The sequence below is a fragment of the Bombina bombina genome, chromosome 5 (assembly GCF_027579735.1).
Source record: "Bombina bombina isolate aBomBom1 chromosome 5, aBomBom1.pri, whole genome shotgun sequence".
NCBI classification, from domain to species: Eukaryota; Metazoa; Chordata; class Amphibia; order Anura; family Bombinatoridae; genus Bombina; species Bombina bombina.
Genome location: NC_069503.1, coordinates 872,024,634 through 872,049,562, shown reverse-complemented (window position 1 = coordinate 872,049,562; position 24,929 = coordinate 872,024,634). Strand labels below are relative to the sequence as shown.

The 24,929-nt window shown below is 36.9% G+C and overlaps 1 protein-coding gene across 1 annotated transcript in view; it reads right to left on the bottom strand.

Moving 5' to 3' along the window:
* Window positions 1-24,250, bottom strand: part of DTNA (dystrobrevin alpha) — a 685,079-nt gene extending 660,829 nt beyond the window's left edge. Inside the window, exon 1 of the mRNA XM_053715018.1 lies at window positions 24,085-24,250. The gene's annotated coding sequence lies outside the window, so the exon portion shown is untranslated. The remainder of the gene's footprint in view (window positions 1-24,084) is intronic.
* Between the last annotated feature and the right edge of the window lie 679 nt (window positions 24,251-24,929).

The following is a 24,929-nucleotide window of genomic DNA, read 5'->3' as shown; positions in this document are numbered from 1 at the left end:
ATGAGAAAATCCTAGGAGCAGTGGCTAATCCGAAAGAAAACGCCACGAACTGGAAATGCTTGTCCAGGAATGCAAACCTTAGGAACCGATGATGTTCCTTGTGGATAGGAATATGTAGATACGCATCCTTGAAATCCACCTTGGTCATGAATTGACCTTCCTGGATGGAAGGAAGAAGTGTTCGAATGGTTTCCATCTTGAACGATGGAACCTTGAGAAACTTGTTCAAGATCTTGAGATCTAAGATTGGTCTGAACGTTCCCTCTTTTTTGGGAACTATGAACAGATTGGAGTAGAACCCCATCCCTTGTTCTCCTAATGGAACAGGATGAATCACTCCCATTTTTAGCAGGTCTTCTACCCAATGTAAGAATGCCTGTCTTCTTATGTGGTCTGAAGACAACTGAGACCTGTGGAACCTCCCCCTTGGAGGAAGCCCCTTGAACTCCAGAGAATAACCTTGGGAGACTATTTCTAGCGCCCAAGGATCCAGAACATCTCTTGCCCAAGCCTGAGCGAAGAGAGAGAGTCTGCCCCCCACCAGATCCGGTCCCGGATCGGGGGCCCGCATTTCATGCTGTCTTGGTAGCAGTGGCAGGTTTCCTGGCCTGCTTTCCTTTGTTCCAGCCTTGCATAGGTCTCCAGGCTGGATTGGCTTGAGAAGTATTACCTTCCTGCTTAGAGGACGTAGCCCTTGGGGCTGATCCGTTTCTGCGAAAGGGACGAAACTTAGGTTTATTTTTGGTCTTGAAAAGACCTATCCTGAGGAAGGGCGTGGCCCTTGCCCCCAGTGATATCAGAGATAATCTCTTTCAAGTCAGGGCCAAAGAGTGTTTTCCCCTTGAAAGGAATGTCAAGCAATTTGTTCTTGGAAGACGCATCCGCTGCCCAAGATTTTAACCAAAGCGCTCTGCGCCACAATAGCAAACCCAGAATTTTTTCGCCGCTAACCTAGCCAATTGCAAGGTGGCGTCTAGGGTGAAAGAATTAGCCAATTTAAGAGCACGAATTCTGTCCATAATCTCCTCATAAGAAGAAGAATTACTAATAATCGCCTTTCCTAGCTCATCAAACTAGAAACACGCGGCTGCAGTGACAGGGACAATGCATGCAATTGGTTGTAGAAGGGAACCTTGCTGAACAAACATCTTTAGCAGACCTTCTAATTTTTTATCCATAGGATCTTGGAAAGCACAACTATCTTCTATGGGTATAGTGGCGCGCTTGTGTAGAGTAGAAACCGCCCCCTCGACCTTGGGGACTGTCTGCCATCAGTCCTTTCTGGGGTCGACTATAGGAAAACAATTTTATAAATATGGGGGGAGGTACTAAAGGTATACCGGGCCTGTCCCATTCTTTACTAACAATGTACGCCACCCGCTTGGATATAGGAAAAGCTTCGGGGGGCCCCGGGGCCTCTAAGAACTTTTCCATTTTACATAGTGGTTCTGGAATGACCAGATAATCACAATCATCCAAATTGGATAACACCTCCTTAAGCAGAGCGCGGAGATGTTCCAACTTAAATTTAAAAGTAATCACATCAGGTTCAGCTTGTTGAGAAATGTTTCCTGAATCTGAAATTTCTCCCTCAGACAAAACCTCCCTGGCCCCCTCAGACTGGTGTAGGGGCCCTTCAGAAACCATATCATCAGCGTTCTCATGCTCTACAGAATTTTCTAAAACAGAGCAGTCGCGCTTTCGCTGATAAGTGGGCATATTGGCTAAAATGTTTTTGATAGAATTATCCATTATAGCCGTTAAATGTTGCATAGTAAGGAGTATTGGCGCACTAGATGTACTAGGGGCCTCCTGTATGGGCAAGACTGGTGTAGACGAAGGAGGGGATGATGCAGTACCATGCTTACTCCCCTCACTTGAGGAATCATCTTGGGCATCATTTTTACTAAATTTTTTTATGACATAAAATACATATAGTTAAATGAGAAGGAACCTTGGTTTCCCCACAGTCAGAACACAATCTATCTGGTAGTTCAGACATGTTAAACAGGCATAAACTTGATAACAAAGCACAAAAAACGTTTTAAAATAAAACCGTTACTGTCACTTTAAATTTTAAACTAAACACACTTTATTACTGCAATTGCGAAAAAGTATGAAGGAATTGTTCAAAATTCACCAAAATTTCACCACAGTGTCTTAAAGCCTTAAAAGTATTGCACACCAAATTTGGAAGCTTTAACCCTTAAAATAACGGAACCGGAGCCGTTTTTATATTTAACCCCTTTACAGTCCCTGGAATCTGCTTTGCTGAGACCCAACCAAGCCCAAAGGGGAATACGATACCAAATGATGCCTTCAGAAAGACTTTTCTATGTATCAGAGCTTGCTGTCCTCAAAAACAAGTGCGCCATACCGGCGCGAAAATGAGGCTCTGACTATGATTAGGGAAAGCCCCTAAAGAATAAGGTGTCTAAAACAGTGCCTGCCGATATAATCATATCAAAATACCCAGAATAAATGATTCCTCAAGGCTAAATATGTGTTAATAATGAATCGATTTAGCCCAGAAAAAGTCTACAGTCTTAATAAGCCCTTGTGAAGCCCTTATTTACTATCTTAATAAACATGGCTTACCGGATCCCATAGGGAAAATGACAGCTTCCAGCATTACATCGTCTTGTTAGAATGTGTCATACCTCAAGCAGTAAGAGACTGCACACTGTTCCCCCAACTGAAGTTAATTGCTCTCAACAGTCCTGTGTGGAACAGCCATGGATTTTAGTTACGGTGCTAAAATCATTTTCCTCATACAAACAGAAATCTTCATCTCTTTTCTGTTTCTGAGTAAATAGTACATACCAGCACTATTTTAAAATAACAAACTCTTGATTGAATAATAAAAACTACAGTTAAACACTAAAAAACTCTAAGCCATCTCCGTGGAGATGTTGCCTGTACAACGGCAAAGAGAATGACTGGGGTAGGCGGAGCCTAGGAGGGATCATGTGACCAGCTTTGCTGGGCTCTTTGCCATTTCCTGTTGGGGAAGAGAATATCCCACAAGTAAGGATGACGCCGTGGACCGGACACACCTATGTTGGAGAAATAATGTTTATTCATTAAAAAAATTAAACCAGTGGGACATAATTACAGAGGTAATCTGTGCTAAGCAGAGAGTTACTGTGTATATTGGGATATAAATTCCAATTAGCCTATTAGTGTTATGGATTTAAAATCAAACTATCACATCTGGGGGTCAGTGTTTTTTTGTTTTTTTTCCCTTTGCTGGAAAACAGTTGTAAAGTGCTGCAGATCTGTATGATGAGTTAAACAGAGTGTGTGTATGTATGTATGTGTGTGCTTATGTACAGTATGTGTATGTATGTTGTGTATGTGTGCGTGTGTGTATGTGTGAACATATGTGTTTGTCGCTACTTTTTAGAATAGTTACACTGTATGCTAGTTTGTGGCAATATATTTCTGGCAATTTATTGAAATGGGCATGAACTAAACATCCCAGATGTGAGCTATGTGGTATTATCCTCACATAAGCACGTACCCCCATAAACTACTGTTCCACTAATTAGCATACTTAATCATTCTGAAAAGGTTGTTTATCTTAAAGGGACATTCACATATTTTATGTCATTTATATGAAAGATCAGCATTTAACCAACAGAGTTAGAATGAAATATCTATCAGCCAATCAGCATTAGTAGGAACTACCGATCTACCAATATGTGTTAGTAGGAAATACACAGCTGTTACTGCTGTATCAGACTAATGTATTATAATGGATACATTTGTGACTAGGTATTAGTGACTCGGGAGGTAAAGGGGGGCCTTTACCGTTTGGGGGTGAGATAATGGGCATGTCAGGTTGTTTGTGGGAGTGTCTAGCCGGTCTATGGGTGGGGCTATGGGAAATTCTGAAAACAGGGACATAATGGCTCTCTCAGAGGGACAGCACTCAGAATTGGGGACTGTTGCTCTGAAATAGGGATAGTAAATAAAGTAAAGTGGGGTAGTTAATGTACTTTACATTGAAACAGCTATTAATTCACATATTGGGCCAGATTACAAGTGGAGCGCAAAATATCACTTTCGAGAGTGCAATATTTGTGCTCCACTCAGTAATACCAGTACATGCAACCGTGCGCTGGCATTACAAGTTAGGCGCAACACGAACGAGACCTTGCGTTCGCATTGCACGGAAGCTCCAATGGGAGCCTCATTCTCATGCGTCAAAAAAAAAAAAACACCCTACAATATACTTTATTTTGGTGGCAATTGGGGGATATTTGATCTCTGGTTAATTTTCGGAGCACTAATTGCTACCACAAGCTCGCGGTAGCAATAACCAGCCACTTGTAATGGTTGGTTATTTATTGCGCACCCGTAAACAGGTGAATGTAAATTTGCACTCCACTTGTAATCTAGATGATTGTCAGGCAAAAAAACAAGCCTTTAAATGCTTCTCTTTCATATGAATGATACAAAAGTCTTGAGTAACTGATAATTACTTATAAAAGTATTGTAGTACTATAGTCATATGCCTTTAAAAAGATACACATTGTGACACTTCGAGTTAAAGGGACAGTGAACACCTTGATATTTTAATAAAAATATTTAGTTATGTGTGATAAAACTACTACACTATACTTTCATTATTTATTAAGTCCCCTATTCATCTAATTTAGCTCTGAAAATTGCAGATTTTCTAATTCTCACAACTGAAAATTCACCCTGCTTACATCTCAAGGCTAATCCTGCTACATATATCATTTGCTTTATCAGATAACATCTGCAAAACAGTGTACTTATACTAACATAATGACTGTGGCTAACCATGTTGTCTTTTCAACCAGTGTAGTCTTCGTTTCTTCAAATAAGGCATATAGTGGGTGGAGTTTAGCTACTGAAAAACAATTGCAGTAAACAAGATGTTATTTTGTTTTAAAAATGTTTAGACTTGGCTGATAAGTTATTCTGATTGACTACAACATTTGATGTCAGTTGTGGTCAAACTTAAAAAGCACTGTAAACACCTTGTAATTACAAGACGTATTTTAAAAACAAATTAACATCTATTTACAGCAATTAGTTTTCATTTGCTAAACTCCACCCACAATTTGCCTTATTTAGAGGAGCCAATTTGGACTTTAGTCCAGAGAACAAGGCTAGCCACGGTTATAAAGTTAGTATAAAAGTATATCTTTTTTGCAGTTGTTATCTGATAAAGCCAATAAGGGACATATATGTAGCAGGGTTAGCCTTGATAAATCAGCAGGTGCATTTCAATTTCTGAGAATTAGAATTTGCTTAATTTTCATAGATAAATTACATGAAAATGGGGCAAAATAAATTATTATTATGCATAACGAAACATTTTATATGCAAATCTCAAGGTGTTTACTTATTTTAGGGGCCTCACAGTATCTCTTAGCTACTCTCACCAGGATGGAGAGCTTGTGCCCTATGCCTCTAATTAAGCACCATTTTCAGTTTTGGGAGCATTTTTCCATTTCTATACTAATTTTGAGTTTTAAAATGACCAAGGTATCATGTAATTATAAATGTGATTAAAAAGGGTTATTAAAAGTATCATAGTGCCCTGGCAGCATTGGGGACATCTGGTGTGACAGTGCAACACTTTTTGGTTCATGGTTGTTGATCGAATATTTGATTTCCCAGGCTATATCTATTATCAGGGTTATAAATAGGGCATTGCAGATATCACAAGTAAAGCACAAAAGCTAGATTAGTGTAGCCAAATATCATAACAGCAACAATTTGAATGAAAACAGATTTTGATGTGAAAAACAAACCAAAAGCTCCACCTTGATGACCACTGCTTTATCAAAGAACTTTAAAATCCATTACTAAACAGAATTTCTACCTTACTCGTGTGATGATGTGTTATTTCACATAGCTGCTACACACCCCTAACAGTTTGTCCCCATGGAAGGTTCAGGTTTTTATTATTTTTCAATATACTAGCTGTGGCCTCTGACTACTGCACTGGGACTATTTCCTTCCTATCCTGCTGTCAAGCGCTCTGCACATATGTGATGCATTCAGAATTGACAGTCTGAATCTATACTTTTCCCATCCAAGATAACTAAGGGCTGCAGCATAAAATCTTATCTGTTTTATTGAATAAATCTTATCTGTTTTATTATATATATATATATATATATATATATATATATATATATATATATACATACACACACACAGGGAGTGCAGAATTATTAGGCAAATGAGTATTTTGACCACATCATCCTCTTTATGCATGTTGTCTTACTCCAAGCTGTATAGGCTCGAAAGCCTACTACCAATTAAGCATATTAGGTGATGTGCATCTCTGTAATGAGAATGGGTGTGGTCTAATGACATCAACACCCTATATCAGGTGTGCATAATTATTAGGCAACTTCCTTTCCTTTGGCAAAATGGGTCAAAAGAAGGACTTGACAGGCTCAGAAAAGTCAAAAATAGTGAGATATCTTGCAGAGGGATGCAGCACTCTTAAAATTGCAAAGCTTCTGAAGCGTGATCATCGAACAATCAAGCGTTTCATTCAAAATAGTCAACAGGGTCGCAAGAAGCGTGTGGAAAAACCAAGGCGCAAAATAACTGCCCATGAACTGAGAAAAGTCAAGCGTGCAGCTGCCAAGATGCCACTTGCCACCAGTTTGGCCATATTTCAGAGCTGCAACATCACTGGAGTGCCCAAAAGCACAAGGTGTGCAATACTCAGAGACATGGCCAAGGTAAGAAAGGCTGAAAGACGACCACCACTGAACAAGACACACAAGCTGAAACGTCAAGACTGGGCCAAGAAATATCTCAAGACTGATTTTTCTAAGGTTTTATGGACTGATGAAATGAGAGTGAGTCTTGATGGGCCAGATGGATGGGCCCGTGGCTGGATTGGTAAAGGGCAGAGAGCTCCAGTCCGACTCAGATGCCAGCAAGGTGGAGGTGGAGTACTGGTTTGGGCTGGTATCATCAAAGATGAGCTTGTGGGGCCTTTTCGGGTGGAGGATGGAGTCAAGCTCAACTCCCAGTCCTACTGCCAGTTTCTGGAAGACACCTTCTTCAAGCAGTGGTACAGGAAGAAGTCTGCATCCTTCAAGAAAAACATGATTTTCATGCAGGACAATGCTCCATCACACGCGTCCAAGTACTACACAGCGTGGCTGGCAAGAAAGGGTATAAAAGAAGAAAATCTAATGACATGGCCTCCTTGTTCACCTGATCTGAACCCCATTGAGAACCTGTGGTCCATCATCAAATGTGAGATTTACAAGGAGGGAAAACAGTACACCTCTCTGAACAGTGTCTGGGAGGCTGTGGTTGCTGCTGCACGCAATGTTGATGGTGAACAGATCAAAACACTGACAGAATCCATGGATGGCAGGCTTTTGAGTGTCCTTGCAAAGAAAGGTGGCTATATTGGTCACTGATTTGTTTTTGAATGTCAGAAATGTATATTTGTGAATGTTGAGATGTTATATTGGTTTCACTGGTAAAAATAAATAATTGAAATGGGTATATATTTGTTTTTTGTTAAGTTGCCTAATAATTATGAACAGTAATAGTCACCTGCACACACAGATATCCCCCTAAAATAGCTATAACTAAAAACAAACTAAAAACTACTTCCAAAACTATTCAGCTTTGATATTAATGAGTTTTTTGGGTTCATTGAGAACATGGTTGTTGTTCAATAATAAAATTAATCCTCAAAAATACAACTTGCCTAATAATTCTGCACTCCCTGTATATATATATATATATATATATATATATATATATATATATATATATATATAGACACACACATATACATATATATATATATAGACACACACACATACATGCACTCTCTGGAAGGGGTGAAAACCTCAAAACGCCACGGAGTAAAGCTTGTTGAATTTATAAATCCAGAGAGTGCATTTTCTTCATTCATCTATATTATCACTGGTGCACCCTGGTATTAATACTATTTAAAGTTTGTGAGAGTGCTGCATCTTCCGACTAGAATATATATATATATATATATATATATATATATATATATATATATATATATATATATATATAAAACCAAAAATAAAATTGTTTTCTGTCTTTATATAATCCAGTGAGTGCGGTCCTACTTTACACACACACACATATTTGTATGTGTGTATATATATATATATATATATATATATATATATATATATATATATATATATATATATATATATATATATATATATATATATATATATATATTTATTTACACACACACACACACACACACACACAAGTTGTATAGGTGCACTCTCACAAACTAGTTCAATAATAGTCAGGGTGCTATAGTAAAATCCAGTATTAAACAAATAAATCAGCACTCTCTGGACTTACAGTATAGTGGATATTTATTCCATAGAAAGTGACGTTTCGGGCATTCACCCCTTCATATATACACACACACCACCAGCAAAAAGATTATGACTCACTGAAGGCTCAGATGATGGTTAGCATTTTTTTAGCAATAAAGTATTTTTTAATTAAGGTATGTACATAATTTTCAGACGTAATGCTATTGCACACTTAATAGACTACAGTATAGTGTAAACATAACTTTTATATGCCCTGGGAACCCAAAACATTTGTGTGACTCGCTTTATTGTGATATTCACTTTATTGCGGTTGTCTCCGAGGTATGCCTGGACATATATGTGTGTGATTAGCAGCTGCTTATGGTTTTTTTTTTAGCAGGAACATGAGAGAGAGATGAGAAGAAGAGAGAAGAAAACAAAAAAACCTTTAGAAACTAGAAGTAAATGTCCGGGTAGTGGCTTCCTGAACATTCCTTAACATTTATATATTACAATAAAATTATCACTATTGCTCCAGGAATGAGGGGCTGTGTTTGAAGTATGTGAAAATCCAGATCTTTGTGTGCTGCACTTTCACACAAAGATATCCAGCTCCGAATAGAGCCGAATGCTGCTGGTAGCGGACATATTCTAGTTTACACAACATAGACTGTGCATTTACTAAAACAAACTGGCTTCTATGTAGTAACAGCTCAAATAACACATATATAAATTAAGTTTCACTGTGTGTGTCACTATCTGTAACGATCATCTGCTGGTGCTGGCGGGAGGTGTGGGAGGGAATCTGGGAGGGGAAGGGAGTGGTGGGGCCCTACAATGTGGGGGGGGGGAATAAAGGGAAAGGGAGGGAAGGGAGCTACACTACAGAAAAAAGGTAATGTGGGGGATGTGGTGGATCCCTAACTAACGAACGTGGAAGGAGGAGAGGTGGAGGGACCACTACACTACAAAAAGTAAAAAAAATATATAATAATAATAATAATAAATATATATATATATATATATATATATATATAGTGTTTTATAGGTACTGGCAGACAGTTGCCAGTACCTAAGATGGTGGGCACTAGTTAGAGGGGGAGGATAAGGTGGGATCCTACACTGCAGAAAATATATATTTTTTTTTTAATGAATAAAAAAAAAATTGTCCTATAATTTCATATTGGCAGAATGTCTGCCAGTACCTAAGATGGGGGGTGACCAGTGGGGAGTAAGGAGGAAAGAGAGTTGTTTGGGAGGGATCAGGAGGTGTCAGGTGGGAGGGTAATCTCTACACTTAAAGGGACAGTATACTGTAAAATAGTTTTTCCCTTAATGTGTTTACAATTGCTTTTTTACCAACTGCAGAGTAAAAAAATTATGAAAATTAGCTTTTTAAGGTTTATTTCTGTATATTAAAGCTCTGATTTTGTGTTTTGAAGCCACAGCCTAATAAAATAGGTTGAGCTTGTAGGTATCATCAGATCTCATTACTGTATCACATTGTGCACATATACCTGCTTCTTTATCTTATATCTGTCCTTAAAACAATCACCAATACTTTGAGACAACAATGGAAAATCAACATTTTATTACCTTATCTCTGCTTTATAACACTGGGAGTGTAATTTCTTCTGCTGGCTGTGTTTACAAAGCTTATCTATAGCTGGTACACGCGGCCAGAAACTTTCAGAATAGGTGGGGATACCACATGCTAAATTAACAATTCAAATGCCAATATAAGGGTAAAGGAGCTACTTGTAAACAATTTAATACACTCCAGAAGGTAAAGTGGATCATTGGGAACAAATTAAAGGGGAGAAAATTTTTGAGTAAACTGTCCCTTTAAGTTAAAATTAATTAACCTTACAAGCTACCCGATTAACCTCCTCACTGTCAGGAATTTCATAGGTGTGGTGCACTGCTCCAATTAGCAGCCTTCTAATTACTAAAAGGCAATGGCAAAACCATGCATGTCTGCTATTTCTTAACAAAGGGGATCCCAGAAAAGCTTTTACAACCATTTGTGTCATGATTGTACAAGCAGTATGTAAATAATATCAGTGAGAAAACCAAAGTTTGTGAATTTTTTTTTTTTTTTTATATGATCGCATTTGGCTGTAAAATAGTGGAATGAATATACCAAAATGGACCTAGATCAATACCTTAAGTTGTCCGCTTAAACAAAATATATAGTTTTGACAGATAAATAAAAGAAAACAATGCTCTATTTCTGTTTAAATGGGGTAATACCAAAAATGCTAAAAATGATATGGTATTTTGGGCAAGTTCTTCTCTGAAAGTCCCCGATAGTGCAGGGGTTAAAACACTGATTTAAGCTCTTTTGAAAATTTCACATGCAATCTTGATCCCATAAAAGATCCCTTAAAATATTACCATTACCCTAACGCTTTGATCATCAGGGGCCAATCGGCCCCTAAGAATGTTATGTGGAGGCTGGATCAGTTCAGTATATATAAATCTATAAAAGTGCATCTAAACACTAAGGCCTGATATTCAAAACCTCACAGGCCCTTAAAAAAATGTAGAATCACAAATTTTATCTTGAGAAATGTTTATGTTGCTATGTAGTGGTCTTTATAGGAAAGAGAGACTCCTACATTACAATACAAGGTCTAAAAAAAATCCCAAAGATTTTGTGTGTTTTTCTCTCCATGCCGGCAAGGTTTTGAATATTAAGCTCTAAATACATTTCATGCACCTCTCTCTAATTATGGGTGCCATTTCTTTTGAACCTATGTCAGTACTAAGTGTCTAATATGTCTTGTTGGTTGTGGGACCCTTCAATCCTCATAAACACTGTTTATCATGTGCTTGTATCTTTGTATTTTATGAATGAATCTGACCATTTTGTGGGCACCATATATGTTGAAAAAAGTGTGGCTACAACATCCTGATAGGCTGCAGTGTGCTAGTATTTGCAGTTTCCCAGTTGCAGCCTAAGACTAGTTACTAGTACAGAAAAACACTTTTTAATTACAAGACGTTTCTGTTGTGTTGCTATAGAATAACATGTCGGCCAATAGCACATTAACATTCTTTCTACTGCAATTGTTTATATTGTTTATTAATTGCCATACTCCACCTACCATTTGCTTTATTTGTAGGAGCCAATCTGGGCTTTAGTCAGCAGACAACAAGGCTAACCACAATCATAATATTATAGAGAGCGTTCTGGCTCAATTTTCAGAACTAAATTAAATGAAAGGGTGGGGGATTAATAATTAAATTATATTGCAAAGTTGTTTCATTATACATAACTAAACATGTTATATACAAATCTCAAGTTGTTTACTGTCCCTTTAAGTAGGCATGTGAGCAGGGTAAGGGTTAAACTTTCATGTTTTGGATAATTATACACAATTTACTTCTAATATCAAATTTGCTTTGTTCTCTTGATATTTTTTGTTAAAGAATAATCCTAGGTAGGCTCATAGGAGCGTGCATGCATCTTTAGTAATCTATGGCAGGAGTGATTGCAACAACATTTGTAGAGATGTTATACATTGCTGCAAACACTGCTGTCATAAAATGCTAAAGAAGTGTGTGCTTCTGAGCTCCTATGAGCCTACCCATGTATACTCTTCAACCAAGCATTACTTAGATAATAATTTGATATTTTTTAAAATCGCATAAATCATGAAAGCTCAATTTTTATTTTACTATCCCTTTAAGGACAGAAAGAGAAAAGCATGAGAAACCAGCATAAGAACTGTGCATGTACAGGTTGCTTGGAAGCTCTCCCATGCCCTCCTCTCTCATCTCACTGTATTTAGCTTTACCTGCAGGTTCTCACTGCATACCTAGGAGTTCCACACTGTGTTCATTGCTATCAATGAGTACTGCTGAATGCTGCTGCCTCTTGTGTGACTGACAACAAGCACCACACAGGCCACTATGGGAGCAAAGGATGGAGTGGCCCATATGAGCAGAAGCAGGGGAAGAAGAGAAGCGGAACTGGAGAGGAGAAGGGGGTTTGAGGCAGTTTTCTTGGGAAACCTCAAGAGGGGGATCATAATAATATAATATAATATATATATATATATAGTGATAAAGAATAGGGATGCACTTGCCAGGATTTCCAATATTTTGTATTGTCTGACGAAGGGGGTAACACCCCGCAACATTACATTAAAGGGACATTAAACATTAAATACATGCTAGATAGAATGATGCATTCAAAGAAAAGATTAGTCCATGACTAACATGTAGATGTATTTTTTAAAGTTTCATTAGTTTTTTAAAAAGTGACAAAATAAGTGTAAAGGTTTAGTGTCTATAAAACACTGGGAGCTGCCATGTTGTAACTTGTGTTACCTTCTCTGCTGTGGCCAATTAGGGTCAGTTATAAATAGGTCACTAGAGTGTGCAGCCAATGGTTGTGCTGGATTTAACAGTGTTCTGCACTTCCATTTCTAACAGGAACTGAAAAGCTCACAATTTCAGAATGGAATTACAGGCAAAGAGGACAAAATAAATAATGAAAGTATATTGCAGAGTTGTTTTATTATATACAATTTATCATTTTATATGATCATCTCAAAGTGTTTAATGTCCCTTTAAAGGTAATTTTGGAAATCCTGGCGAGTGCATCCCTATTCTTTATCACTATCAATATCATGGAAGCACCCTGGGTGGATGAAATATTAACTATATATATATATATATATATACACACATACAGTATATATATAGGTTTTATGCTAACTCCTAAATTCTGAACAAATTTGTCTAGAGAAAATAAAAACTCTTCATTACTTTTACTTTAAATTGGCAACTTTTCCATTTGTAACAAAACAGTTTAAACACACAAAGTGTTTCGCTTTGTAAAGTAATTAAGAAATCCGGGTAGCTAAGCAAAACTTCTTACTTCTGGCACCAGAATATGTCTTTGAAAGCAAGAATGAAAGTACACAATATCTGGGCAATTTAATAAGTTCTATTTGCAGTTTTGGAAGATAATTCTATGCAATGCAGAACACACAAATACATTACCGTCTGGATTAAAGGACCAGTAAATACAGTAGATTTGCATAAACAACACGTGATAAGGCAATGCAATTGCACTTAGTCTGAACTTCAAATTAGTAATAGATTATTTATTATTATTTTTTTACAAATGTTAAAGTTATGTCTATTGCCACTGCTCCTGTATCATGTGACAGCCATCAGCCAATTACAAATGCATATATGTATATTCTGTGAATTCTTGCACATGCTCAGTAGGAGCATAATTTAAAAAGTCTGTGCACATTTTGTTAATGGAATAATTGGAATGTTGTTTAAAATTGCCTGTTCTATCTGAATCATGAAAGTTTTATTTTGACTCGATTGTCCAATTAAACACAAAAAAAGATAATCCACTGTGCTAATTTGCGTTGACACCTGTATTTCTAAAAAGTCAATAAGAAAAATCTAAAATGTAAAAAAATCAAATTTAAATACAAGTTTGTCAAGGCTCAACTACAGTTTTGTACTAAAATATTAGTACACGTCCTTAGGTTGTTAACTTGCATCCAGATAAGGGTACTCTAATAATCCATTGGGGGATAAGTCTTGGACCTGTACTGCTATGCAAATTGGCAATCAGAAATCATACAGGCATGCTGCTAATTTGAATTAAAGCATTGGCAAGGTCTGCATGCAACAAGGACCAACTGAGAAAGTAAAATGATATAATTGTTATTGTAGATACATGTACTTGAAACTGATTGACTGAACTATAAATTATTCGGTATTATGATTACAAGCAAGAGGTCCTACAAAGATTGATGGACTCTCAAAGGTTGCTTCCTGAAAATAAAACTGGTGGTGCATTTAGACTTTCCAGTGACAAATATGTTAAAGGGATACTAAACCCAATTGTTTTCTTTAAAGGGACATAAAACACAATTTTTTTACTTTCATGATTCAGATAGAGCATACAATTTTAAACAAATTTCCAATTTACTTCTGTTATCAAATTTTCTTTGTTTGCTTGCTATCTTTTGTTTAAAAGCTGGGATGTAAGCTAATGAGTGTGCACGTGTCTACGGCACTATATGGCAGCAGGTTTGCAACAATGTTATACTTTAGCAGGAGCACTAGATGGCAGCACTATTTCCTGTCATGTAGTGCTTCAGGTATGTGCACACACTACCTACCTAGGTATCCCTTCAAGAAAGAATAACATGAGAATGAAGCAAATTTGATAAATGAAGTAAATTGGAAACTTTTTTAAAATTGTATTCTCTATCTAAATAATGATTTTTTTTCTTCGAGTTTAATGATTAGGATAGAGAATGCAATTTTACACAACTTTCTAATTTACTCATACTATCAATATGTATTTGTTCTCTTCCTATCTTTATTTAAAAAGCAGGGAATTTAACGTTTAGGAACCAGCCCATTTTAGGTTCAGCACCCTGGATAGAGCTGGCTTATTGGTGGCTACATTTAGCAAACCAATGAGCAAGCATAACCCAGGTTCTCAACCAAAAATGAGCCGTCTGTTAAGCTTTAAATTCCTGTTTTTTAAATAAAGATAGCAAGAGAACGAAGAAATGTTGATAATAGGAGTAAATGCTCTATCTGAATCATTAAAGAAAAAAATTGGGTTTAGTGTCCCTTTAAGCACTTCTGGTAGCAAAGTGTTAACGCTTACCAACAGTTCTAGTATGTAATCCTACTAATCCAAATAGAAAATTTGATTTTGTGACTGATAACTCTATACAGAAGGAATCATATAAACTACAATTATGTGCCATACATAAGCATCCTGTCTGTTCCTGCAAGCGTCAACCCCACAGTGTAATTTTGCAAGAGACAATCTAGGGAAAGCTAATGCCTATTTGAGGCTGAGCAGTTTTAGATTGCAAGCTTTCAGGATAATAAAGTCCAATGTGACAGGCAGCACATTTTATTTATATACTCTTGTCTGCAACTCAGGGTACAGTGATAATTATATTATAAGTAATAGGTTTACTATTTTAAAGAGACATCATTAAAAAACAAAAACAAAGGGTTTTATCAAAATAGTTACATTTGTTTTTATCACTTTATTTACCATTAAAGTCTAAGATAAGCGTTTTCTTTTTGGTTTGTTTTTTTAATAGATGAGTAATTGTATTCATTTTTCAGTAGGATTAGTGTAAAATTAGTTACTTTTGTTAATATATTATTTAATGGGCATAATATTAAAAACAATTACTTATCTCAGACAAAAACATCCTTGATGTGCCTATAAGCTTAGATGGCAAGCATGCTCACAACAATACCTAATACAGGAGTCATCTGCAAAAGCAAGTATTTGGATGTCAGTGGGAAGCACCAAAGGCAGTGGTGTCTTCATTGCTTTCCAATGCACAAAATGAGCTGTTTATGCCATTCTAGGTACAAATTCTATTTACCCTTTAAATAGATTTATTTTTTATGATGTTTATTACAAATAAATAAATGTACCCCTTTAAAATAATAGGTACAGATTTTAAAATGCTGTATCTTATATAAAATGACTATTTTATGCTCATAGAGTTTACTGGCACATTGTAATATTATTATATAGTGAGGTTATATGTTATGTTCTTCACTTTATAAGTGCATTACAATATATATTATCAGTATTAACAACATGATCATTTATTTGTGCTTTTCCATTGTTATCAATTCAAATGACAATGATTTAACATATAGTGTAAATACAAAAGGCCTGTAAATGCTACTACAATTTACATGTAAGGATAACTCTCAGCTATAGCCGGTTTCATGATAAAAGGATACAGATTTCAAAAGCTCAGACAGAAGTCGAACTAAAACTTTTTTCTTTTTTGGATCTACTGATTCCTACTGTGTACTTCACATAACTAATGAATCAAAAGAAATATGCACAGCTGTGTCAGTAAGTGAATTTTTACTCCAAAAAATTACCAGCTAATTGGCATCCTGTCATCACACACATGCTGAACTGAACCAGCAACTTCATTATTTATTTGACATTTTCATCTTTGTCGATTTGCATACTTATACCTAGAAAACACAGTAATGTACTTATTGAGGCAAGAGGTGTACGTTTCTGTTTCATGGTTTTGGGATTTTTTTCTGCGGGTTTATTGAACTGTTTGAGTGAAAGCGGCTAAAATATAAGACACAGATACATAGTGGCATATTTATCAAGCTCCGTATGCAGTTTGATGCCCGGAAACAGGCTCGCCGGAAACAGACGTTATGAAGCAGCGGTCTAAAGACCGCTGCTCCATAACTCATAACTTGTCCGCCTGCTCTGAGGCCACGGACAAAAATCAACCCGATCGAATATGATCGGGTTGATTGACACCCCCTGCTAGAGGCTGATTGGCTGCGAATCTGCAGGGGGCAGCATTGCACCAGCAGTTCACAAGAACTACTGGTGCAATGATAAATGCCGACAGCGTATGCTGTCGGAATTTATCGATGTGCAGCGGACATGATATGCTACTTCGTATCATGTCCGCTCGCACATTGATAAATATGCCCCATAGGGTTAAATTTCAGCTAGGGATGCACCAAAAAATTTTTTTACCTGTTATTTTGGTACAATTGAGTAGCATATTTAAAATTTGATGCTAGCCTAGAGCTGCTGTTTGAATTCATTTCTTGACTTACTGTTTTGCCTATAATAATAGTTTTCTAGGACTATACGTTATTTGCATAATTGTTAAAAAAAACTGTTAAATCAGATTCTGTTACAAAGAACTAAATACAGAATAATACAGTATATTGATATTTAATATTGTTTTAAGTAGGGATGCAGAAAATGTCATTATCGTTTTTTACCTGTTTTTTTTCTTGGCAAAATTATTGTGTAGCATATTATTGTTTTAAGATATTTTTGTCCAATTTTAGTGTGTTACTTTCAATAAAAGTGTGGTTATTTTATTTTATCGGCTTGCAGGTTTTTAATTCAGATTCATTCATTAAATAGTCTAATTATGAAAAAAAAAACGAATAAAAAAATATTTGAAAATAATTTGAAAAAAAAAAAAAAGAAATTTTTGGTTTCGGTTTTCAGCCAAGTGAATCCTGGATTTTCGGGTTCGGTTTTGGACCAGAATTTCCATTTTGGTGCATCACTAATTTCAGCTTTGGAGGCCCTTTGTTGAAGGTTTGCATGAGGGAGCCGATAGTTAAAGGGACATGATACCCAAATGTTGAAACACTTAAAAGTGATGCAGCATAGCTGTAAAAAGCTGACCAGAAACATTACCTGAACATCTCTATGTAAAAAAGAAAGATATTTTACCTCAAAATGTCCTAAGTATTCATACGCCATTGTAAAGGACTTTAAACAGCAAATCAGTATGCCTGTCCCGGGACCTGCAAGGGAGCGTGCCTCATGCACACTCATGTTAATTTTCCTATTCAGTTTAAGGAAGTTTAGTATGAAATCTCCTGACATCACAGTTCATGACCTCAGCACTGCTGATTGGCTGCTGGACAGCAACTGAGGTATAACTGTTTACACAGCACTTACTCTGGTGAGCTGAGGAAATTGTGAGATAAAATATCTTCCTTTTTACATAGAGATTTTCAGGTGATACTTTCCTGAACAGTTATGCTGCATCACTTTCAAGTGATTTAGTATATGAGTATTATGTCCCTTTAAGAAGCAGCGATCATCAGAGGAACCTTTATGCTGTTCACCCAGGGTGATTGACAGCCCCTACTCACACATCATTGGGCTAGCGTGAACAGGGGGCGGCATTGCACAAGTAGACTCTTATGCAATGAGAAATGCGGGCAGCGTATTGATGCCCACTTTCTGTGATCCCTGTCCATCCAGTCTTCGTTAAATGGGTCCATATTCTGAGTCAAAAAGGAACATAATGAAATTATTAAAGGGACTTGAAAGTAATTAATTAAATAAGGCATTGTTCCCATTAGAAATAATACTGCATCTATGCAATTATATGAATGTAGTTTTGTAATGACTCAATAACCCCCAAAAACACAAACAAGTAGTTAAGCTAGCCCCATTATTTTTTTAAACGACTGAGAAAGTTTGATGCAGCCAATCAGAGTCAAGTAAAGGTGAACCAAGCATACTATGTTAGCCCCCGTCTAGCCTGAATGATCAGTGTTGATGAGCTCTGGCACTGCCAGGAACAAAAAGAAAACAAGTTGTGCAACATCTTTACATTTAATGTAAGATAACTACTTCATCAGTTTGGACTGTCAGGGTTTATTATGTGGTTTTCGGGGCAGGGATAGAAGTATTTTCAAATATGTTAATCCTCATGGATCACAACCATTTTACACTGACAGGACAGATCCATCCCTAAATATTTGGTCTGTGAGTGTTCATTGGCATTTTGCTTGCTCAAATCATATTACTGTTATGCTTTAGTGTCAATGGTCGGGAGTGGGGTATCAGACCGCAATGTAAGTGCCTTTTTTTTCTATGGGAACTGTGTGTTCCCAGTAAATATATATGTAGATGAATATATACATATATTTTTATGTGTTAATATGTGTATATACACCTTTTCAACATATAAATATATATGTACATATATATATTTGCTGCCATCACTACGCTACTTACCCCCTTCTCTGTGCGATGTTCTGATGCCGTCTCTGACGGCATGAGAACGAGATAGATTATGGAAGCGCGCCCTCGTGAGAGCAATGCTTTCCAGCAATTGCTGTAAACTTGTAATAACAGTGCACATTAGCGTGCGCTTGTATTATACAGTGGAGCGCAAATATCACTTTCATGAAAGAGATATTTAGTGCTTCACTTGTAATCTGGCCCTAAATATATTTTATAAGCATATAATTTAGGCTATTCCCCACCTCCCTCTAGTCTGTCTTTCACTACATTCCAGTGCTGACCTGTTTGCACATGTGCAGCAACTCTTTTATATACCTCCAGGGTAACCTAGGTTCCATAATGGCAGCATGGGTCACTATGATTAGAGGGCGGTGCATGAAATGTGTTAAGTGTCCCTAAAGTTTGCCTAATCATGCTACCTAGTGATTAATTAAATCAGAGCAGGAACTCACTTATATCTGGCCTATGATTGGCCACAGCAAAGACCACATACTCATACTCAAGAGGGTTTTCAAGGGGTGTGTGCCTGCTGGGGTGTATTTTTTTCCAGAACCCACCAAGTTTTGCTAAGAAAATTACTTTTAAATGCAGACATTTTGCAGTATAATGCTTAACTTAATGGACCGCATATATCCTACATAGAAAATATCCCTGTACATTCCAAGAGTAGTGGTATATTTACTATTTATGGGGGGGGGGGGGGGTCTTTCAGAGGTCCTCTTGCAGTCCTGTCCCTCTGGTTCAAACTGGTAAGGCTACGAGTTAATAATTAATTGACATGGAGCATGACACACAAAAAGGATGTGGGCTTTATGACCACTGGTTTATACTCTGCAGGACAGGCTTAAAGGGATGATCCAGTGAAAACATAAAATGCTCTATACCATTAGAGTATTTTATATTTAAGTGAATGCTCACTATGTGTTTAACGCTTACAAAGTCGTTTAAATATAGTTATGGGCGCGCACAAGCATGTTGTGCATTGTCATTCCAGATAAGGATGCAGTTGGTGGACCAATCAGGAGCATCATATGTACATATACCTCAGTACCTGGCTGTAGCCTGACCCAGAACAGCATAAGAACTCACTAGGTATGTGACTTGCACTATGGCTTAATCCCTTATCCATTTATGAAGGTGCACATGCAGTTTCAGAACCTTTGTGGTGTAGGTTTGCTCATGCGAACCTACAAATGCAAGTTAAAGAGCAGTAGTTGTAAGACTACTCTCTGCATCCACTTAAAGGGACATTAAACACTAATTTCACGCACCTTCCTCCAATAATTGGTGCCGTTTTTTTTTAAACCTAGGTTTCACTACATGTATCTGAAGAAGAGTTGTGCTACACATGTGCAAACACATCAGCACTGGAATGCAGGGAAAGATAGATTTCAACATGGTAGCACCAATTACTATGGATGGGCGAAGGTTTTGCAACATTCGAAAAATGAAATACATTTTATCAAATTAGTTTGTTTGTTTTGAATTTCAAATGTTTGTACAAAATTCTAACATTTATTTAATGTAATAGTATTTCTTAACATCTTTAAATGTAATATACGATTCAAAATGATCTAATAATTCTATTTGAATTATGCAATATTCACATTTGAATCGATATATTTGTAATAGTATTTTTTTTTTGTTTAAAAAAAAAGCTTTATTGAAGCAGTTCAAACTCAACAACAAATGTAATAGTATTTTTAATGCTCTCTTTAAATTTAATATTTAAATCAAATTATGAAATATTTGAAACAGAAAAAATTGAAATCAATATATTTGAATCTACTATGTATTAATTTACTAAATTCCCTACCACATGAACTATTGAACTTCTGAATAGTATTTGTTAAATTGAATGTTACATTCAAAATTTCAAATGTGGATATTCAATCTAATTATGAACATTTGATAAGCAAAGTAAGATTAAAAAACTAGAAATAACAATCGATTACTGAATTTTAATGGATTTCCCTTCTTAACAACAATTGATTGTCCAAAATGAATGTCCACAGGACTATTTGTTCTACAAAATGAATTGCACTTTCAGAACATTTGCCCATCCCCCATGACTAGAGGATGTGGCGAATAACCTCAGCGCTATCCTTACAAAATATATTTAGTGCAATATTAAATTGCGAATGCCGACTCTCCATGTTAGCAGATAGACATTGTCCAACCCCAGGATAAAAAATGCACAACGTAGTTGAGGAGGGAATTGTTTAAATCTAAAATGCTCTAATAAAACAATTCATGTTATTCACTTCTTCAGATAGAGGTGGTGGGTTTACCCCACATATATCATTTCTGAACAAAATACATACACTGATTCCATCTTTACATTACACTTGTGGCCTTTTATATTGGCTTAGGTTTTTAGTCTAACTCAGTGCTGGACTAATACTAGGCATATGTAATGGGGGTACAATCTGAACTACTATCCAAAATAAGAAACGGATTTATTTGTATTTAGTACAAATTGGTTAGAGCATGTCATTTTTAATAGTCTAGATTACTGTGTGTTTAACCCAACAGAGATTACATGCATAGATAAAGTCCCATTCTGGAGCTGCAAGCATTGCAGTTAATAAGCAAAACAAAGACAATAATTATTTGCGTCGGGGCCAGTGCTCTTGATTGTCTCACTAGCTATGTTCATCTCAGGAGCTGCAAAGCAAGGTATGTGACCACCGTTAAGGTTTTAAAAACATAGATATTAGACTATGCAATTTATTTATTAGAATGTCCCTTTAAACCTGTTTTTTTTTTTATTCAGACTCACTGCCACTCATTTTAATACAGCTTGCTCTATAGCTGGCTGACAGGATGATATTTTTCATGACAGCCCCAAAAGCTTATCAAAATTATCCCTATTGGTTCTGATTACATTTTACAAGTAACATGAAATAGGGTTCTTCATCATCCCTGGCTTTCTGCTGCCCCTGACCACACAACACTCAACAAATTACACTCAAATGTGCCCTTTATATATTTCTCACAACCAGAGGCCGAGAATGCATGAAGCAATCATGTTCCCCCACTAGACAACTAGGGGTCATTGATTTGTAATATAATTAATAAACATTTGTAGAGTTCTGCCCTAAGCACAGCAGTTGGCCTAAGCCAAAATAACCCCCGGCTCTCCCCATACCATTCTATAACATTATTTTAACATTTACACCCTAGGAGACCTAGCACGTTTAACTATTAAATACCACACAGATTCAGCTATTTAAAGGGATATAAAGGTCAAAATTATAATGTGCATTAGTGTGTTTAAAATTTAAATAAAAACATGTTTGCAATATAATTCCATTAGCAAAAATGCTTCTAGTAAATGGTATTACTGGCTTTCAGCAGCATACACACATATGCTGTGAGTGTCCCATGCACCAGCATTCAAATACCACACCTTCTCAGAGAGTCAGCAGTGGCTTGTATGACACAGTGTTTGAATCCTGATCTTCTAGTCTCACATAGCATACGTGACTAAAACTGTAATTATGTTTACTGGAATCAGTTTTGGTAATAGAAGTATATTGCAAAAACTATTCGATTTAAAAATTAAATATATTGATGCATATTTCATTTTTGACCTTTCTATCCTTCTAACAAGTAGGTAAAATAGCATTTTGTCCATTAAATATTTTCTCTAGGCTTTACAGATTTTATAAATAACACAATTAATGAAATTATGTGAGTGGGTTTTGGCTGTGCAAGTACTAACAGAAAAACTAAATGACAAACAAAAGCTTCAAAACATCAAGTGACTTCTTAGATTTATTAAATTTATTTTATAGTCCAGCTCAGCAGCTGAGGGGTTCATTACAATATATTATGTTTCAACAACATAATTTATAGCTGTCCTATTTGATTACAATGTTTTGTTCAAGCTTTAAAAGTGAATGTTATATTATAACTGGCACCCAGCCAGTGAATTACACGTTATAGCTATTTGTTTACTTTCACTAGAAGAAGAAGAAAAAAAAACCCCATAAAGCTTTTGTGCTGCAGGCACCAAAATGAAATAATGGTCACTCTATAAAATAATGGCTCACAATAATATGTCAGGAAGTAGTCCCTTAGATTCACTAACAAATTATGTAACTCTCCAGTGAGACAATTATGGCCCAATGGAAGTGATTTAATGTGTGATTTACCCAGATTTGGGGGATTCAGCTATGTAGAAAAGGAGATCTAATTCTTGCACAGCCACAGACCTTTGAATTGTTAGTGAATCCAGGGGAATTTCATCATCACACTGATGTCCATATACAATCCAATATATAGCACCACCCACAGCAAGCAGCACCAGCACAGAGGCACTAGCACTGTTCACTCCATGCTAAGACAGTGCAGGGACACAGACAGGCGTTCAGGAGGCGTATGTGTGGAATAATGACTATATACGGTCTGAATATTAAGGGATTCCAAACATTGGGTTTAACCTATTGACTCCCAGAAGGCTGCAAAACAGCAGCTATCTCAGCCAAGGGGTTAATATCAAGGTTCAATAGCACATAGTTGTAGTGACTGATAAGTGAAGGTAGATTTCTGTGTTACAACCACTGACATAAAAAACAAATGTTCTTGCCCATAGACACTGTCACAGAGCCCTGAGTCCAACCTACTGGTTTACATACCATCCTGGTTGATCAACCTTAGACATTTTCATTCTAAATTCTAATAGATTTAAGCCACTGCAAATGTGTAATGTGAAACCAAGACTTTTGTCTACACCAGTCATTCACTTTTACACAGGCATGGCAAGATGTGCATTTATATTATCAGTGCATATCATCACTGAAATGAGACCATTCATCTCACAACAAAATGCCAGATGGGAATAGCACTCCTGCAGTGTTGTTGTGTGTATGTAATATGTCACACTGTGTGTGGCCCTTTGCACATTTCCCCGAATGACCCTATGCCCACCATCCTGCACCAGCCTCCAACTGCCCCATAAAGGACTCTTCATGTCGAAACGAGAGGTGATGCAAGGAGCGTGCATGGGCAGAATGGCTACCATTGCTAAAGTCACCACCCACCAGCAGCAGCTTGGATCAGCTGGTGTGCACCTGTGAGGTAATGTGCAAACCCTATCATAAGGTCACTGAGCTACAGCCGGAGCAAGGGACAAGGAGGCGCTCTTACCGCTCACAGGATGCCCCGGAGATCGGTCCCGGCACATGCTTTGCGGGTCTGGGCTGCTGAGAGTACCGGACACTCACGCTCCAATGTTCCTAAATCCAAATGTAAGGGACCGGGGAACACCGCTGTCATAGCAGATTGTGTTTCCCCAGCACAGCCTGTATCCCTCTGTCTCCCGAACCAACACACCAAGCAAACCCCGCCCTGCCTCTGTCAGCCGCTCTCCGCTTTGTTCACTTAAGGTGGATTAGGCACAGCTTCAGACAAATAATTAATACAGCCAACCAAGATACATGATTTATTATAGAACACAAGCTTGGTATCAGTATAAAGAGTCCCCTAACTACAGACAAGAGGATTACCACAGTTCCTGCCCAGCGTTCTATCCTGGCATTAAATACAATGCAATTTGTTGCCTATTTTATTTATTTTTTTCTTACGTTCTAGCAATCCAACGTTTCTAGGAACCAGATTTGTTCCTCTGTTTATTTGAAGTTAGTTGCATAAATGCCTGTAACGTTGTGGATATACACAAGTTCTACAATTTACTGTTAAATGTATATTGTTCTGCTCGAGCAGAATCGTTACTTCCCTGGTGCTGCTCTCTCATAAATAATTAAAGGGATACTAAACCCATTTTTTTCTTCTTTCATGATTCAGATAGAGCATTCAATTTTAAGCAACTTTCTAATTTACTCCTATTATCAATTTTTCTTTGTTCTCATGTTATCTTGATTTGAAAAAGCAGTAATAAAAGGTTAGGAGTCGGCCCATTTTTAGTTCAGCACCTGGGTAGCGCTTGCTGATTGGTTTGCTACATTTAGCCACCAATCAGCAAGTGCTACCCA